The sequence below is a fragment of the Castor canadensis genome, chromosome 9 (assembly GCF_047511655.1).
Source record: "Castor canadensis chromosome 9, mCasCan1.hap1v2, whole genome shotgun sequence".
Classification (NCBI taxonomy): Eukaryota; Metazoa; Chordata; class Mammalia; order Rodentia; family Castoridae; genus Castor; species Castor canadensis.
Window position 1 is genome coordinate 28333203 of NC_133394.1, and position 20020 is coordinate 28353222.

The following is a 20020-nucleotide window of genomic DNA, read 5'->3' on the forward strand; positions in this document are numbered from 1 at the left end:
AATTTTCTTTTCAAGGATGCTGTAGCACTAATTTGACAAAGAAGATAATGACCTTAGCATCCCTTTAAATTGTAGTTTCTGGTAAATTGGGCTCATAATTCATGATTTCTTAGTGTGAAATGTTAACTCTCAGGAGTCCAAGTGCCAAAGTGCTAACAGTTTCACTACCAGTGTGTCTGATGCTTTTTAAAGAACAAATAAGCAGCTCTTTCTCAATTTGTTCCCTGTAAGTGGGGCCAAGTAGATCATTAGAAAGTCCTTCTCTTGGCATGAAGAAAATGGCCTCTTTTGTTAAAACAATTCAAACTGTCTGGTAAGGCAAGGTCTATGTACATGGTTCTGGAGACTTCATCCACTTTTCTTGCACATGTCTGCTGTGTTGCCTCTTTGTAACCCTAAAGCAGAGACCTATTCAAGGAAGAAACAACCTCTTTCCTCAGTTCCCAGGCACCTCGCTCACCTTAGTGGTCTATAATACCTGCATTGAAGGGTTGTAGAGAGTTAAAAGAATGTATATAAAACACCGCTTCATGTTAATGACAGTTTATGTCTTTTTATTATAATCATTTTCATGCTTCAGAGGAGAGCTCTGCTTCTCAGTGGATCTGAAACCCCTGATCTTTGAACACACAACTGTGGCTTCCAGAGTGTTTGGTGGCACTCTCTTCTGAATTCAGTCTCTGACCCCTCTTTTGCTCCAGTCCTCAGAATTTCTGTCAGCAATTTTCTGTGAATGAATCTCAACAGCTTCCCAGGCTTTCTGAGTCCTCTGTCTACTGAATGGACTATTTCTACCCAGTCATGTATAACCCATAACTAGTTTGTAGGACTGTTTGGTTTAGTCACACTTAGTATTCTTATCTATAAACAGGAATGATATGACCTACAACAGGGAGACAGTAAGGATTAAATATGGTAATACATTAGGGACATAACATGGTCCCTAACAAACAGTAAAAGCTTGTCACATGATATTTGTCATAATCATTTTATCATTGTCCACATTGTTCTATATTTATTTGGAAGTAACTACACTTGTCTCCTTGGCTTCCTTGCTTCTCAACTCTTACCAAGCTATCTTCTTCCCGTTCAGTTTCAGTGTCTGACTTGAGACAATCCTGTTTACTAGGTGATAATTTCCCAATGGTGATTAACATACAGAATAACCTCATGTGTTATCTATCACCTGGTTTCCTATACTAGAGTACAAGTTTGACCTTACAATCCTATGGAAACCAAATAATAAACTAAACATCCAAGCAAGAATTTTGCATGTACAAGACAGTCTGGAGGTTTGTTGTTTTAATGGTAGAGTTTATCTTAGCAAATTCATGGAATTAATTTTCTTTCATAGTGTAATCATATAAGGTGCCTTTCATTTTCTTCCTCCATTCTTAATGATTGTCTTGTTTTCTTGTACATTGTTGTTTAACCTTTTTGTGTCTAGTCTTCTTATCTTGTGTATAGATATGCATGTAATTTTTATATTCATCAGTATGACATTTGTTTTTTAAAAGAATTCCTTATTCTCTAGGTAAATGATACTGCCATTGATTTAAGATATCATTCTATCACCAAATTCCATGCAGCATCTTGCTCTGGTGGGTTTGGTTGTGATGATCAAATTATGCACTCTAAATACATACACAGCGTTTCAGTGTGTTAGAAGAACACTGTTTGGGGTTTACTTGTTCTTTTTCAAAAGCTACCTCAAATCCCTGTAATGTGTTATGGGAAGGAGCAAAGCTACAAGACCAACACTGGATGCCTGTATCAGAAGAGATCATGTCTACTCCATACTCTCGGAGCTCTTGCCTATTAACACAGTATTTGCCCTGTGTGAGAATGACTTAGGCTGTTGTATGGTCTTCAGTTTACATTAAAATGCTCACAATATATTCTCTATTAGTTCTATAAATGTCTCAAAAAAGATGTCTTTTATGTATTGTTGTTTTATAAGAAAATTTATATTTTGGGCATTTGAAATATAGCCTTAGTAAAATGCGCTCAGAAAAATACAGCAATCTGCTAAAGCCATTGCAGCTTAGTTTTCAGTAAAAGTTTGGAAGTTTTAAAGTTGAAATGAAATCTGGTTGTTTTTATATTTGTGTGTGAACTTTGTTGTTGCTACTGGTAACTACAGAGAATGTTTTTAAACAGTACTCTTTCAATAACAATTGTCTCCCCAAATATAGTGTGGCATAGTTTTAAACTTTATTAAGTCTGCCTTGGACTCCCCCTTCCTCTCCCTGAGTAAATGGAAGAAAAGTTTGGCAGGCTCCATGCTGTGCACTTGATTGATGTCCAGAACATCTGAAGGACTTTTGTGTCTTGCCTGCTCTCCATGAGTGCATAATGTGTGAATACTTAAAGAAGGTCAGCCCTTATCACATGTAATCTAGGCCTGAAAGCAGATCAACGATGACAGTCATATCCCGTAAGTAAGGACACAAATCATCCTCTACATGCTTTAGACAAGTTGTGGGATATTTTCCTCTCGCTTTTTACCCCTTTCCACTCATGGGGGACCTTAGCCAAGCAATGAAAGCAGAGAGAAGACGTGCTCAGAATAATGTGTCACTCTTTCAGGGGAGGAAGGGATTGTTTATTTGTAATGATGTGACGGTCTTTCACTGTGCAGCTGAAGGGAGCTCTGGGTTGTTAATGTCTAGTGATGTGGAATGCTGCAAATTAGAATGGGGTGGGGAGGCAGGAGGCAGCCTGAAAGTGGGCTGAAGTTGTGGTCTTTGTAAATTCCAAAGTCAGAAGAAAAGTTTTTGTACCTTGAATTCTATTGTTCTTCCCCCTCCCCCCACATACCCTCAATTGAGTAGCTTTTCATGTCAGTGACTGTTTAGTTAAAAATCAGAATAAAATGAATAACCAGTACAATTCTGAGTGTACTTTTCCATTCTTGGCACAACACATAGGCAAAGTTTGACAAATATTTTAGTGTAAAACTGTATGTAATTGTAGGGACCAAAATTTGCTATGACTTCCAAACAGAAGAACTAAATATCTATTGTTTTTAATATGCCTTTGTGTTCCAACAGAAATTTAACTAAAAAGGAAATTTTTTTTCCAAATATTAGCAGAGATGTTCAAGTGATAAAGAAAATAACACTGACCTTATTTTTGCTCCCCTTAGCGATAATTAAGGATTTTGTTACATTTTCTTAGATACAAAGGAAAATGCTTTTCATCTCCTTTCCAAAACTTTATTAGTTTCCTTTGAAAGATCATCAACTACAATATGTAATAATTGAAATCAGTTCACACAATTGAGAATAACTGATACAATACCTTGAGGAATGAAGGCAGTCGTTTCATGGAATTTGAATAAAATCAAAAGTTCTACTTTGGGATACCAGGCCCTTCCTGAGTTCTCCTAGTTTCTTTTGCAGCCTAATTTCCCTGCTCTCTAGGTATACCTAGTTTCTCACGTCCCCTGTAAACACTACTCTTCTGTACTCATAAATGTCTGTGCTGTCTGGACTCTGGCTAGGATTCTTTGCCCTCCCTTTATGCAGTGAATTACTACTTTGAAGACCTAGTTCCTGTGGTTCTCCCCAGGAAGTCCTACCTGAGCCTCAGGTAGGTTTAATCTTTGTCTATCCAAAATAAGACATTTTGTATCTTTTTAATGATGATGCTTTTGGTCAGAGGACCAATTTGGCAAATGTTACCTTGTAGCCTTCATATTATTGTAACCATAAGATCGTTATTCTGAGCAAAGGTTTTCCTATCAGGAGAGTGATTAGCTAGAGCTTTCAGAAAATTACCCTTTCTCATGGCTTCCTGTATTCTTGTCATGAAATTCAGTAGTTTGCGTACATTCACTTGCTTAATCCCTACAACAGCAATTAGGTACTGAGCAAGCTACATAGTGCTGGGAGTTTGAATGATTTTTTCCAGGTTATACAGGTAGTGCAAATAGCTTTGTCCTACTACCCCACAGATGTAGAAGGTTTTCCTGTGTTGTAAGAATTCTGCAAAAGTGTAGTGATGGCGTGTCCTACTCATGTTGGTAGCACTATCCACACTGGTTCTTCCTTTCCTTACCTTTCTCTTAGATGGACATTTTCAAATTGAGACCTTTCTGTTGATCTTCCTTAGAGCTTTCATTGAAGCCTCATTCTGTGCATATATTAACTTGGAAAACTTAAATTGGCTTAGCACACAGTAGACGTTGAAAAACACCTCAGGCACAAACCATGGTTGTTCTTCTTTCTGGTATTTCTATTTGTAGATAAGGATGTAAGTAAATGAAGGTAGAATCTCTTGGAGCAGCCAAGTGAGTCAGCTGTGACAGCTTCACAAGCAAGTATATAAACCATTTGGCAGCATTGGCTTCCTCTGTAGCTGTCAACCCCATGGTTAGGAAATCAGCTTAACTATAATGAAATTGGTTACTGATGTGGTACAGATAGAGGTTTAATTAGATTGGATTGTAGAAACTAAAATGCAACCTGTGGATAAAATGCTATACGTTAAGTAGAGTGGGTTAAATTCTATGCAAATCTGGATTGTTTTGCTAAGCCATATTTCTTGATAAACATGAGCTCTTCGTTACATTTATTTTTGAGATCAGTAGTCTAGGACCTGATTATGCACTTTTAAAGAACATCTCCTTCATCTTTGGCAACTAGTGTATGATAAATAGGATAGGAAGGAACCAGTAGGGTACATCTTGAATTTCTTAATATTACTTAATGAAAGAAATCTGCATTAGCAAAATAAATGGAAACCTCTCTTCAGAGTTTTAATTTCATTTTAATTTTTCACCACATACTTGGAAATGGAGATTCAGACACTCATCTTTAATGTGAAGTCCCAACCTTCTTATTCATCAAGCCAGCCAGTTGCTAAAAAGCCTTTAGCTATTTGTATAATATGTAGACTTAACTCTGTAACCTGTATTCAGAGTTCTATACAGTCTGGTTCCACTCTGTCTAGCTTTCTGTCCAACCACTTACAAATAGGAGCTGTCTATTCCAGGAAGGTTTTCTCCTTATGCTATAGCACAAATGAAATATTTATTCTTACATCTAAACCTTGCTCATATAATTTATCCTTTTCCAACTCCTCTACTGCTATACACACTCAGTTCATCTTTCATGATCCAGCTTTCCCTTCAAGTTTTGGCTCAGGCTAATCCATCACCTACAATGAATTTCCGCATATATTAGTTTCAGAGGTACCTTGTCTTAAACTATATAACATTTTTCCTAATTAGGTATCTTATTTTGTGTAAGCAGTGTACTGTACACTTCCTGAGTGCATCTACTTTAGCTAGCATTTAGTTCATAATCAGAAATGGTTGCTGATAAAGGTTAGTTTGAACTGAATTGGGATTCTGGGGAGAGAGGGAAGATAGTCTCTTTGTGCACTGAACTAGTTTTGGATGCCCATCTTTAGTTAATGTGAACAGTGAGAGCTGTCCTGCATTTCAAGTTTGGGTTGCAAACTGGCAGTGGAACCACATAGTAAATGTTGCTCTGAGCCCAGTTGGGATTCAATTGCTTGATTTTTATCTGCTTTTCCCGCCTATAACCTCTTTCTCCTGATCACTTCTATTTATTCACTTTGCATGCTCCTTTTGCATATTCATAAGTGATACTGAAAGACACTTACTTTTTACCTTTCCTAACTTAACATTTTCTTGACAAGTAAGTTCTGTGTGATTTAGTAAGTTCTGAATATTTTAAGATTTCCTATCTGCTTAGAAATACTGTATTTCTGTTCAGTTTTATCTCAGGAAAATGTGAATTAAAGATATAGGATTGATTGCAGTATTTATAAAATCCAAGCAATTCTTGAGTTCCCCTAAGTTGGAGAGTGACTTGAATGCAGCTAGTAGAGTAGCACTGAGCTGCAAAGATGGGATCTGTGGGATGAGTTGGGTGTGTGTGACTTAAAAGTGGGAAGATTTCTGGAGGGTATGGCTCAAGCAGTAGAGCACCTGCCTAGCAAGCTCAAAGCCTTGCATTCAAACCCCAGTACCACCAAAAAAAAAAAAAAAAAAACAAGTAAATATAGCATGATTGTATCTTAGATATAAATTGAAATGTATCTACTCACAAATCCTTTATCAAGGAGGGTGATAAGATTTAATGACTACTTTTTGTATCTAAAGTTACATTGTAGTTTTCACACATACTGGTAATTCATTTATATTTGGAACTTTTATTATTGACAGGGAAGTCAACAGACTTTCATTTAAGAAAGAACTTTAATGTGGAAAAAGATTATCCAAATCATGGAAAACAAATCTTTGCAAAAGTACTCATGGTATATATTGTATCACAATTACGGTTAAAATTTTAAAAGTTGATTAACTTAGGGTTTTATTTACATATGGTTGAGTTTTTCTGTACAGGTAAATTAAAACTAGTTATTTAGAAATAATTGATAAGTGAAAATTTTTAACTTTTAATATTGATGGAGATGTCTTTTACATGCGACCTTTTTCATATCTGTGTGCTTGTTTCTCCTTGTCTCTCCATATTTCTCAAACATTACAGTTCTTAGCAGAGAAAAATAAGCAATATTTTCTGATGCAAAGTGTAGGTGTGGACTGCTTTGAATTCTCTTAGAGCCACCCCAGAGATTTGGGGCATGTGGGTGCTCCAGAACAGGGCAAACCTCTCCTCCCCCCAACCATGGGAGCTGGCCCTGGTGGGGGCAGCTGGGTCAGGCTCCTTTCTTAAGAAAACAATCTGGCTAGGGGTCCTCACCGCCTTTTGTTGTCCTCCCCACGAGGTGATCAGTTGCAGTCTCTGTGGTGACAGAACCAGTTTGTAACAGGCTTGTCTTTCAAGGTCCTATCTCAGGCTTGCTGGCAGGCTTGTGGGAAGATCTGAGAAGTGTGGCAGCAGAGGGGTCTCAGTGAGAGAAGGCTAGGCAAGAAACAAACAGGAGGCTTACACAGGCAGGTCACAGTGGCTGGGCTGCTCTCCTGCTGCAGTGGGCTGGCTCGAAGATCTTAACTGGCAGCTTCACGTTTCCCTGCTCATTCTTCTGTCTTTGCACGCGAGGGGTAAGAAGATCAGTGCCTCACACAGCAGTGCGGACAGGGGGCTGAGTTAATGTCTGATTCTGTGGCTTTTATCACAGAAGGGAAAGTTCAGGGCAGAAGTTCAGTGGCTAAAAATTTCCAATCCCCTCCTCCAACTGCTCTGTAATTTTACTGTTTTCTCCACTGAGCAGAGCTTTCTAGGTAATATATTAGAATAATTGTAAAGAGATTTAAAGTTTCTGTTTTCTGGAACAAGGATTAAAACAATCAAGTTTAGAACTTTTGAGTATGAAGTTAATTCTCAAATTGTGACAGTTCATATATGAAGAGTTTAAGACAATAACAATGCTAACAAACTTTGTTTGGATATTATAATTTGAACACTGTTAAATTTTGATAGGTTGACTTAACTTTGAAGACCATTGCAGTTTTTATGTGGATCCCTTGTGTGAATCTGTAGTTTTACAATAGCAATAATTTCAGTCAGTGAAGACGTGAAACGTTCTTCCACATTTAAGAACAGGGGCTGGATGTGTAATAATTTTATCCAGAAGAATTATTTTTAATTGCAATTGGCCAAAAGATAGCAATTAAAAAATTATCTTAACTTGGCAAATAGAACAATAATTTTAAGAGTAGGTGAACTATTTTCAAATTCAAAGGAAGGTAACTTAATGTGACAGAGCTGTGGTGGTGACTGCAATGAGGGAGCTATGAGGTTGGAAATAAGAAATAACAGCTTCTTAAAATTAAGCCAAATGATAAAGGGAATATGTATGGGACTGAAATGCATTTGTACTTCAGTTTTATGTATTTGTGAATGCGTTTTGTAGAGTCTGTTTGGCTATGGTATTTATGAGATAAGTATGTATCATCAGTTGTCACGTACCCTTATTTGGCACTTGCAGAATTAATGTTTTTATAATTTCCAAGTATTCCAGAACACTATTAAAATATGTTTTATGATTCAGCGTCTAGGGAAAATGCTTTGAAATGAAAAAGTATTGATAATTGTAACTGGAAGAAGTTGAAGAGTTGATAGTTAGATTGTTTACTAGTTTACTAGTTTATTCTCCAAAATTGTTATAATCTGATACTTTCTAGCAGAGAATAGAAAAATCTCTACCTAAAGCATGGTTTATGTGCGGTAGAATTCTTATGTTTTATTTTAGCGGCTACTACTTCTTTATTGAAATTAATTAATTCAATTAATTAATTAATTTTCATTTAGCATTTGCCTTGAAACATGAATATCTGAATTTTGTGTTGAATTGGCAATAAAAAGCTAAAGAGACCGTGCTGCATAGAGAAGCTTTAAGTCATAAGTTGCTAATCTTAAAATATACCTTATAATAATGTTGTATAGAATAATGTCTTATTTTTTGATGAGGGAGTTGTATCCTTGCCTTCTTTCTAGGTCACATAGCCTTTTGTAAACTCCCTGTCCAGGCATCTGAGTGTGTGTGTGTGTGTGTCTGTGTGTCTGTGTGTGTCTGTGCATTTGCTTGTTTGTGCTTCAATTTATTTATCTAGCAGTATAATAGTTAAGAGTATGAGCCCTGGGTCCAGAATGCCTGGGTTTGAATCTTAGCTGTCACTTACTAATGTGAACTCAAATAAGTCATCTTATTGATGTCTCAATGTACAAATGAGATAATAATTATATTTACCATAGGACTAGTTTGATCACTAAATCAGTGAACAAAATATACATGAGCACTTAAAATACAGTGTGGCACCTAATATTATCTGAAGGTTCACTATTATTATGTCACTATTAGTAATAACTAATTTATGCAAAAATAGCCAACCAAGATAGAAATGAAATTGAGATAAGAATCCAACAACTTACCTCAGTGTCATTAACATGTTGAATCCAAATTAATATTTGAGCTTCATTACCTATGAACTTTAACTTTTTTGATGAATTTCTCTATAAGTAACTTTTTATTAAGTAAACTGTTACTTATGTCTTTTCCTTGATGAATGCAGAATGTAGGGACTATATGTTTAACCAGCTAAGCAAATTGTGACACCAAAGTTCAGTGTTCACTGACAACCTATGACATGTTTTACAGTCATTAATTTTGCACCTAGTTCCGTGAGACTGATCAAGACAAAAAGGGCAAATCTGAAGCCCAGAAAATGAAATGATCATGACTCTAAGGGGGTGACAAAGCCAAGATTAATATGAGGCGATTTTAAATCCTTATTTAAAGGAAAGGCATTCCAGAATGACAACTAGAGATATTTGGAGGCTGTGAGGTTGGGACTGATAAAAATATTTAGCTAGTTATATGGAAGAAATGTGCACCATATTGCCTTTCCACCTCAAATGGTACAAAGGCCTGTGGCGTCACGATGAGTGGAAAGGAGACCCTCTTCTACTTGGGATACAGTGAGAATGGCTTGTGTGTCAGGAACCGATCAGCCGAAATCACATCACTGCCTTAATCTTATCTTGGATGTTTTACTTGAGCAGACAGAGGCTTGGAAAAAGGAAAGCAAGAGTACATCTGGGTAAAGATTTTTGAACTTCATGTTTCTTACATTAGCATATTGTGATTGCTTCAGTATGCATTTTTTAAAAGGTAGAGATTCTTTTTTTTTTTTTTCATTTTTCTTTTATTATTCATATGTGCATACAAGGCTTGGTTCATTTCTCCCCCCTGCCAAAGGTAGAGATTCTTAAATGTGAAATTGCCTTCCTAAAAGTGAAAATATGACCCATAATGGTGAAATTCGGAAGTGTTCATGTCTACTTAAAATGGATTATTTTTAAAAATTGAGCTACTTATACTACCCTGCCCTTTTTGTTTTCAAAACATAGTAGAGAATCCTAGGCAGTCATCATGAATATGGTACAATAATGCATGAATAGTGTGCAGTATTATTTTGGTCACTACTATTCTTCTTAGGTTGTGCTAAATGAACGAAATGATGTTAGAAAAATGCTAGACTCATGGAACTAAAAACTAATATATTGTGTTTGTTGTTCTGACCCATTGGTTGAGACAATATGTCCTCCCTGACAAGGATAGACCTTTTTCTGGCATTTAAAAAGCCCCTCTTAAGTGACCATGTGAAAATTCCTAGAGATTGTCCCCTCTCATAAACCAATCTTAGTAAGTTATCATAGTAGAAAGATTAAAATAAAAACTGCCAGTGACATTTTTATCATTAACTAAGGAGTGTCTACATCAGTGAAGAGAGCTGTAGGAGAAATAGGTGAGATAGGAAGCAGGAATTCTTTCTCTTTGAATTAAAAAAAAGAAAAATCCCTAAACCCAGTGGGGGAAAAATAGATCTCCACAGTCCCTACAGTTTTATGTAATCCAGTTTTACATTCTGTCTCTCCATTGCCAGGTCATATTGCAGTGTTTTTCTGACATGGTTGACACTAATTTAAACTTTTAAAAAATCTGTTACAAAATATTTTAAGCAAATTTAGGGCTAATAGGAAATGCAATAACAGAAGGATAACAAATATGTGAATGTGTAGCTTCAGAATTTGGACGGTAACAGGACTATAGAGCACCAACTTTTAGTAATATTTGTAGGTGAAAAATGAGCCTTGTCACCATATGGCAAAATATAGTGAAAATCTGAACTGTTAGACCAACACAGCTGTTGAATGCGTAAATGTGGTTCTGTGTTTAAAATGTTTTCTACAGCTATTATGTGGCACTTCCAACTATTAATCCTAGGGTATTAATCGGCAGTAACTGCAAGTTGTGGTGAGCCTCACAGATGTAAGAAATTCAATCTCTGTGGTAATTTACCTAGGAGGAAAACGGCTAACGTGTAGTTCTCAATTTAAGTTCTACAGAGCAGATTGGAAAATAGACATTAGCGTAACTATTGAATATAGATTCAAATTATTTGGTTTCATCTTTTTTATGGAGGTTATGTTCTTTTCAAAGTAGTGTTAACCCATATATGTTAGTCCTAAATATGTATCAATGTCTGCATCTATAATTGTAATCTTTAAAATACATTGGGAGAATAATATTAGAAACATCAGAGTAACATCAAATTAGTTTTTTTCCTCAGTAAGCTAATTGAATGTGAAATAACATTTTAAAAACTTCTCTTGATTGTGAATATGTTTGTACCTAACTTTTAAAATGCATGTCTATTCTTAGAATTTATGTAAGAAATTGAGCAAATCTTCAAATAAAACAAAGCATTGGTAACTGACTAGAAAAAATTATTTTAATCAGTTGAATTCTGTCAAGCTTTGTTATTCTGCACTTTCAGTCCAAATAGACTCTTTTGGTTTTTTACTTTTCTAATATATTAAGTGGTTATTTTACTTCCCTTAACTAGATATTTGTCACTTTGGTAATATTAAAATACATAATGTGTTTTTGTGGTTATGCACTCAGAAAAATCTCATTCTTTCATTCTAGACTCTCTACTTTCATTTTTTTTTTTTTTGGCAGTGCTGTTGCTTGAATGCTATGGTTATTTTGGAGATAGGGTCTCACATTTTGCCCAGACTAGCCTACACTGTGATCCTCCTATTTTATCCTTCCTGCCATTGCTGGAATGACAGGTGTGGGGCACCCAGCTTTTTCAGTTGAGATGGGAGTCTCACGAAATTTTGACCAGACTGGCCTCAAACCTTGATCCTATTGATCTCCAAATCTTGAGTAGGTAGGATTATAGCTGTGAGCCACTGTCTCCCAGCCTCCACTTTTCTTTTAACTCTGAAAAAGCTGTGACTTTTGGAAGAATTGATTTCTCTACCTGATACTGTCTCTATTGAATTCCTTTGATAAGTTGACATTCATATAAAATCACACTATTAACATTGATATTTTGGTAATGAAGAGCAGAAACTTTAGTAGAGAAAAAAGTTGAATGGAGCCATGAAGCACAGGCCTTCTGGCAAAGCCAAGAGGACCTGAGTTTTTACTTGTATGTGTGTCTGAGGTGGATCTTTGGGCTGCAGGCTTTAGAATCTGCTAGCCCTTGACTCACTGAGCAGCCCACTTCTTACTGAGTATAAGTCACATAGACTGTCCTGTCCCTCTCTCCCTCAACAAATGAAACCCTTTTTCCTCACTCAGATATTTGCTGCATACTATTTCCACAGCCTGGAAAGTTCTTTGCCTTTCCACTTTGCTTATCCATATATCTGCTTGAATATCTTTAAGCTAAAATTTCCCTAACAGTCCAAATTAAATTCCCTTGATATAACCTCTCACTGTAAGTTTTAGTTTTCCTCTAGACTATATATCATGATTTATCATTCTCCATGTCACTCTCCTGCAGGAGGCTTCTGCCCAGAGGAAGTAGCTCTGTGCCCTTTATGTCACTGTCTTCCCAGTGCACAGCACAGGTTTCACATGTAGAGGAGTCTGCATTCCTGGACATCACCTTTATTTCTTACCTGATCCAAAATAGTGAGAGCCCTTGATGTTTCCAGGCCTTTTTTGCTTAGGTCTCCAGAGTTAGATGAAAAGTGCTTCACTATCTTTTATTTTTAACATTTGGAGGAAGAATTAGATTGGATGCTGACCTTTAAGACAATGACATATAACCCAGCTGGCATAAGTGGTCATCCAAAAGCAATAGATTCTAGACAATAATGGGCCTGCGAGCAGTGCAGTTTTTCTAGAAATTTTACATTGTGCATCATTATGTATCATTACACATCATTCATTTGATCATATTCTGGGAAAACTGTATTTCTGATGTCAAGTCCAGAGGAAAGTTAATGTGCACTTATTTATGTATGTATATTATTATTGTTGTTGATCTCACAGAACAATTTACTTTTTAGAAACCTCATGAGTACATGTTGAAAAATGGCTTTGGTTCATAGTTTCTTCCTTGCCTACTATCCTGTGGTATATAATATCTTCATATTCATCTTAGTATTTTTGTAAGTTTACTTATTTTTTGATGGCACTGGAGTTTAAACTCAAGGCCTTCCTTGTGCTTGTCAGGGAAACTCTCTACTACTTGAGCCATGCCCCAAGCCCTTTTTGCATTAGTTTATTTTTCAGATAGGATCTTGTGCTTTCTGCTTGGGCTGGCCTCAGACCACAGTCCTCCTGCCTCATCTCCTATGTAGTTGGGATTACAGGCATGAGCCACCACTCCCTGTTTTTAAAGTTAGGGCTTTACTAACATTTTCCCAGGCTGGTCTCCAGCCTTTATCCTTCCGTCTCTGCCTTCTTTGTAGCTAGGGTTATAGGCGTCGGTCACCACACTCACTCATATATTCACAATTATAAGGTAGATTTGTGAGTGTCGGTCACCACACTCACTCATATATTCACAACTATAAGGGTGGATTTGTGTGCATCGGTCACCACACTCACTCATATATTCACAATCATAAGGGTGGATTTGTGAGCGTCGGTCACCACACTCACTCATATATTCACAATCATAAGGGTGGATTTGTGAGCGTTGGTCACCACACTCACTCATATATTCACAACTATAAGGGTGGATTTGTGAGCGGATTTGTGAGCATCGGTCACCACACTCACTCATATATTCACAATCATAAGGATGGATTTGTGAGCGTCGGTCACCACACTCACTCATATATTCACAACTATAAGGGTAGATTTGTGAGCGTCGGTCACCACACTCACTCATATATTCACAATCATAAGGGTGGATTTGTGAGCGTCGGTCACCACACTCACTCATATATTCACAACTATAAGGGTGGATTTGTGTGCATCAGTCACCACACTCACTCATATATTCACAACTATAAGGGTGGATTTGTGTACATGGAAAAGGTAGCATTCCATTGTGGAACTTTAGTGGTATGAGGGTACATTGGTCCCAGATAATGGCCAGGTGTGAGACAATTTAATATAACAGGGTATCAAAAAATGTTTTTCTGTCCATTTCTGTTTATTCAGACACAAACTAGGCGAAGGTTGTTTTGCAAACCTTTCATGAAATTATCTTTCTGTTATTATACTTATAGAAATATTCATTATCAAGCTATGTTTTTGCCAGTGTTAACCTTCATTTTGGCTTCCTGCTAAAAGAAAATTACCTTTCTTTCAATCTGAAAAAAATCAATATTTCAAATCAACCTTATTTTTCAAATCTGAAAATAAAAATTAGTGATGACAGTTTGTTTCATTTTAATGATTATGTTCTTATGGGTAAAATCTGAACTCCACTTGTGTTGCTTTGAGTTACTATTTTCAAGTTCCATTACAAATCAGCAATCTTAATGTTATATCCTAATTTGAAAAGTGAAAAGCAAAACAAAGGTTAATGTTCTAAGAATAACATGCTGTATTCCTCCATGAAATATTAGCTCAGTTGAGTGAGCAACTATTTAGTAGCTCTTTGGAGGAGATTTTGAGCAGCTCTCAGAATGCTAAAATCAGCTGAGGCTCTTGAGAACTATGCAGTGAACTGGAAAATGACAACAATGACAAAAGTGTGCCAAAGTGACATGGTAAAAGAAGAAGGGTAGATGCCCCTCGTGGACATTGCTAAACAAATTGACTTTTAACATCAGAGTCTTTCTTATATGTAATATACATACACATGTTTCATATATATATGTTTTCATAGGATTCATTTAGTTTATTAAAATCAGACAATATCAGTAAATATTTCCTACCTAATTTCCTAAGCCCTGAGTGAAAACATGTTCTAACTGAGGCCTGGGTATACATGAAAAGGAGCCTAAATCATGTGAGTTCACAGACATGTGACATTCTTTCAGTGGAGGCATTTCTGGAGATTGTTTTTGGCCTGGAGTTTTTGAATGTACACCAAATAATTTACTCATAACAAAAATATTTTAGTAGCTGTTAGGTATATTATTAATATACTACTTAGTTTCTTATAATGAAAAATACCATTTTCTATTTCTCTTTAATAGACTTAATGACAAACATCTTGCAAATTAGATTTTCATATATTTCATCTCTTTCTTATGCTCAATTTAATCTATCAAAGCCACACATTGTAGAAGACATCTGGTATTGAGCTTAAGCAGCTGGGTTTCATTTGTAAAGATTTTGAGCAAATTTTGGTGCTTGCCAACAATAATACAGCAGTTGGCTGGTGTGTTTTCTTTGTGGCAGCTTTGTGCAGACTGGCAGGAGAGACCTGAGTTCAGGATCAGGTGATTTTCTGCCTCTTCTGGGCCTGGCTGGTGGCACTTTAGGGTTTTATCAACTGTTCATTTACCTGAGGGTGCGCCACAGTGGCTGTTGAGAAGGAATTAGCTGATGAGCCGTGGGAAATCAGGTTGGGCAATTTGTGCAGCACAGAGTCTGCAGTACTCACTGCATGCCTCAATGTCCTGTATCCAGATCACTGTGGGTCATTTTTAAGATGCAGATTCCAATACCCCATCCCAAATCTACTAAACCAAATATTTGAGCATTTAATAAGCTCTTCCAAGGCATTCATACATACTGGATCCATGTTAATATATTTTAGTTCATTCTTTACCTCCAGACAGCACCTCCAGCTCCCCTTTCTTTCTAGGGCAAGAAACTATTTTATTAAAATGTATCTAAGAGAAGTTGTTAGAATTTGTTTAAAAAATAATTTATCTGTGCCAGGTGCTGGTAGCTTACCCCTGGAATCCTAGTTACTTGGGAGGCTGAGATCTGGAGGATTGCAGTTCTTAATCCTCCAGAGACCAGTCTGACAATAGTTTGTGAGACCCCATCTCCAAAAATACCATACTGGAGGTATGACTCAAGTAATAGAGCACCTGCTTTGCAAGTGCAGTGCCCTGAGTTCATATCTCAGTCCTACTAAAAAAAAAAGTTATGTATCCACATATCCTGTTTATACATGGTTTCATAAAGTATATTAATATGACCTACTATGTATTAAGGCATGTGTCCAGCACTGTTAAAATCTTGTCCCCAGTGATGAAGAAAGGATAAAAAGTCATAGTTTACTTAAAACAATCCAAGTATGATCTGAAGGGTTTCTGGGAGAGTGCAGTGAAATGAGAATCCCAAATTTTCTGTGTGTACACACACACACACACACGCACACACACACACACACACACACACACCCATTAGGCTCCTGGAACGCTCTTCAGAGGTTAGCTCAGTGAACTGTCCTTAGAAAGCACAGTTTTTTGGTTTGGTTGCTTCTGAACTCTGTGCCTACCTCCCAATCACATTAAACTTGTTATTTCCAATGAAAATGATTTATGTCTTTGTGGCTGTCTAGCAGCATTGGGGGACTGTTCTGGAAAGAAACTGAGTCATAACTCTTTCTTCCACTGCCATAGTTCTGTGCCACAATTCTTACTACCTTAGTTTAGTATTGTTTTGCTGGTTTTGAGTCCAGAATTAAGTTTTCCAGACAAGCACTTTTGAGTTTCAGGGCAATATGGAAATGTACCTAGGAAATTTGTATTGTGTGAGGTTTGTTTTGATATTGACTATCTGTTGTTAAAATGTTTTTAACTGAAATTGTGTTCTTTTTATTTTTTTAATCTAATCTTGCTTTGAAATTGACACTCGGTCATTTAGGACAGATTCTGTGTTCCTTCAGGAACTTGATTTTAATAAGCACACACACAGCACTTAATTTACACAGGCAACATCATAGAATATGTACAATTAAGGAGATACTAGGAGGAGCAGTCTAAATGCTTGGGATTGTCTCATTCCATGATCCATGTCCTAAATGGACTCTGTCTGCAGCTTTTTGAAGTTTCTGGAGGAAGCTCAGCAATGCAGCTGTCTCTAATGTACTGTGAGCCTTGAAAAGGAATTTCCTTTCAAGTAAAAAAGGAAGTAGTTTTTGTGTGGGATGATGGAACTGGTTTGGTTTTTTTTTTTTAACCAGATAATAAAGTGCCATTATGTAAACTTGTATCTATATGATCTAAAAGAAGCCTAGTAGGGATATATATTGAAGGCACTTACTTTGCAAGCGAGGAGAATCACAAAACACTTAGGTGACTTGTCTGACGTATGTTAGTGCTAGAAGCAGAACAGAGCTTGGGATACAGTTTTAGGTCTAGTTCTTAAAGAATGCATATTTGATTTTAGGAATGCAGTTTAGAAAGCTGGACAAAGTCTTTGCCACATGAACATTTGATTTGACAGATTATAAAAACACACAAACCACGGTCACCAAGAATAAGTTTCATTGTGTAAATAAAACTCAGAGCTGATTGCTTCTGTTTTAATTGTCCTCTTTATTCCAATACATTCTAGGTCATAAAAGTACTTTATATTCAACCACATTTATGTCATCTTTATTTTGTGCTCATAGGAATGCAATTTAGACAGTTTGTCTGTACCCAGAAAACCTCAGTATCTGAAATGAGAAGGGGACAAATTTGAGGAATGCATTTGAGTTCTAGGAAATGATTTTGCATCCTTTTCTTTTGCTTCTTTCTAAAATATTCATCTAATGGGGTTGCTTGCAAAATATCCCAAGTTGCTCTGGTTGCAAAGAAGAAATCTGATATGCAGCATTGCTTCTTGAGAGTGAGCACTAACACCTCTACAGATTTGTTTCTTAATGCTAATGTTACAACATTTCCATTGCAGGATGTCGCTTGTACTGTGAGCTTCTAAATTTACACATTGGATTTTATGGCATTGGGCAGTTGGGGTACAGTATTCTAGAATAGTTGAGGTACTCTCTTTAGAAGGTAAAATTGCTGTTGTGTTTATCCTAATTTTTAAATATCTCTCCAATGATTATTCCTTTACTATCTGTGAATCCACACTTTGGTTTTTTTGAGCTGAATGAAAATACTTGGTCTTTTGTTCTGTGGCTTTGTTTTGGTTCTTACATCTGCTAATAAGGGGTTTGAAAGGTATGCAGAAGATGTCATATCAGCTGTTTGCATTTTATAAGACACATGGGCAACATTGCCCCCCAGAAGTTCTATAATGTTTTACTTCTTAGTCTAGATTCTTTTACTATTTTTGTAACTTTAAATGAATCGCCATCTTATTATCTACAAAATAGTCAAAAAGGTATAGAGGTAGAAAAGAAAGCATTATTATGGTCACCTTAAATATTGACAACCTAATAGATAATAACTGATATATATATATATATATATATATATAATTTGTGATCTTACATTTTATAAATTCAAGGATACAAGTGTCAACATTTTTTAATATGAGAATGTCTGTATTTGTAGGTGTTAATCATAGAGCAAGTAAGAATATTTGCCCTTCCAGATAATAATAAATTATTATAGTTCTGCAATTTTATAGATATACTAATTAAAATAATGTGTTAATGGCCTAGGGTAGACCATTGGCACTTTATGATCCAAACTGTATAACTTAGAAAAGAGGTTCAGAGCAGTAAAATGACATGTTCAAGGTGACAAAGTTAAAACATGGTTGAGTTTAAATTACAATTAAGACAGCCTGGCTGTGGTGTCCATTCTATTAGCTATACTGTATAATGTATCTTAAAAGAGAATATATGACTTGAAATTCAAAAAAGATGCAAAACGCTACAGAACATAAGCATTTTATAATTTGATAATGGTGAATTTAATAGTCCAATAAAGCAAATACAATAAATCAAAAGGATAGCCTACACATTTGGAAATCATGTTGTATGACAAATAACTGAGAAATATTTACTATCAATTGTATATGAAGAATGTCTGTAAAGGTGATAAAAATGAAAAAACACACAATAACAAAGGAAGACGTGAGCAGGCCATTTGCAGCAGAGGGAGATGTACATATGGGAAGCTAAGTAAGCAGAGAATTACAAGTTAAAATAATATGAAATGCCAATTTGTAGTAAGCAGATTTGTGAAATGACAATTTGAGATTACCAAGTGTTGGTGTAGATATGAAGAATTGGGAACCCTTAACACATTAGTTGGAATATAAATTGTTTTAACCATTTAGAAGGGAGACATACCATTCATAGATATAAATAATTGTGAATATTCATAGACTAAATAACGAATTCCTAGATACGACATCAGAAAGCCCAAACAATAATAGGAAAAGTAATGAAATGGAATTTGTCAATTAAAAAATAACTTTTGTGCTTCGGAGTATGTCGCCAAGAAAATTAAAAGATCCCAGCATCAAAGAATATTTTTGCAAATGATGTATATGATAATGGGCTTGAATTCAGACTATATGAAGAACTCATAGAAATCAATAATGAAAAATAACCCAATTTAACAATGAGCAAGAATCATGAACAAACATTTCTGTAAATAATAGCTACAAATAGCCAATAAATGAAAAGATACTCAACATTGTTATCAGAGACTTTCAGATGAAAGTCACAACGAAATACCACTTCACACCCATTATCTTGCTTGTAATATAACAGACAAAATTCATAGTATTAGTGAGGATGTGGAGCTATTGAAACCCTCATATATTGCTTCTGGGAATGTAAAATGTCATCACCACTTGGCAGATAATCTGCCAGTTCTTTAGAATATTAAATGTACAGTCACCATGTCTAGACAAAACCTTGTACACTCATGTTCATAGGAACATGATTCCTCATAGCCCCAAAGTGAAAAGAACCCAGATATCTATCAACTGATTCGTGATTAAGCAAAATGTTGGCTGTCTGTATCATAAAATATTGTTTGACAGTATAACAGAATGAAGTACTGACACTTGATGCAACATAAATGAACTTTGAAAACACTGTGCTAAGTGAAAGAAGTGAGATACAAAGACAATGTTGTATTCTTTCATTGATATGAAAAGCACATCGTGTATAAGATACACAGAAAGAATATTAGTAGTCTTAGGGTGCCTGGGACAAGGGGCTGGTGGTATAGGGTGTGACTGTTAATGGGGGAGTTAAAAATGTTCTAAAATTAGATTTATAATTATGTTATGTTAAGAAGGATTAAATTGTACCTGTTAAGTGGGTAAATTTTATTGTACAGGGTTTATGTGACAATAAAGATCTTAGAGTTTTTCATAGGAGTGATGAATAGTAAACTTAGGACAGTGAGGAATAAGGGAGGAGAAAGAAACTGGTACTCATCCT

General features: G+C 35.9%; 1 protein-coding gene across 6 annotated transcripts in view; it reads left to right on the forward strand.

Annotated features, from left to right (window-relative positions):
• Positions 1-20020, forward strand: part of Bmpr1b (bone morphogenetic protein receptor type 1B) — a 312069-nt gene that overhangs the window by 202484 nt on the left and 89565 nt on the right. The window contains exon 1 of one of the 6 annotated variants that reach the window (XM_020188272.2): positions 6585-7039. The exons of 4 other annotated variants lie outside the window; for them this stretch is intronic. The gene's annotated coding sequence lies outside the window, so the exon portion shown is untranslated. Of the gene's footprint in view, positions 1-6584; positions 7040-7068; positions 7220-20020 lie in introns of those variants that run through there. One more of the 6 variants, XM_074041402.1, reaches the window with a different exon arrangement.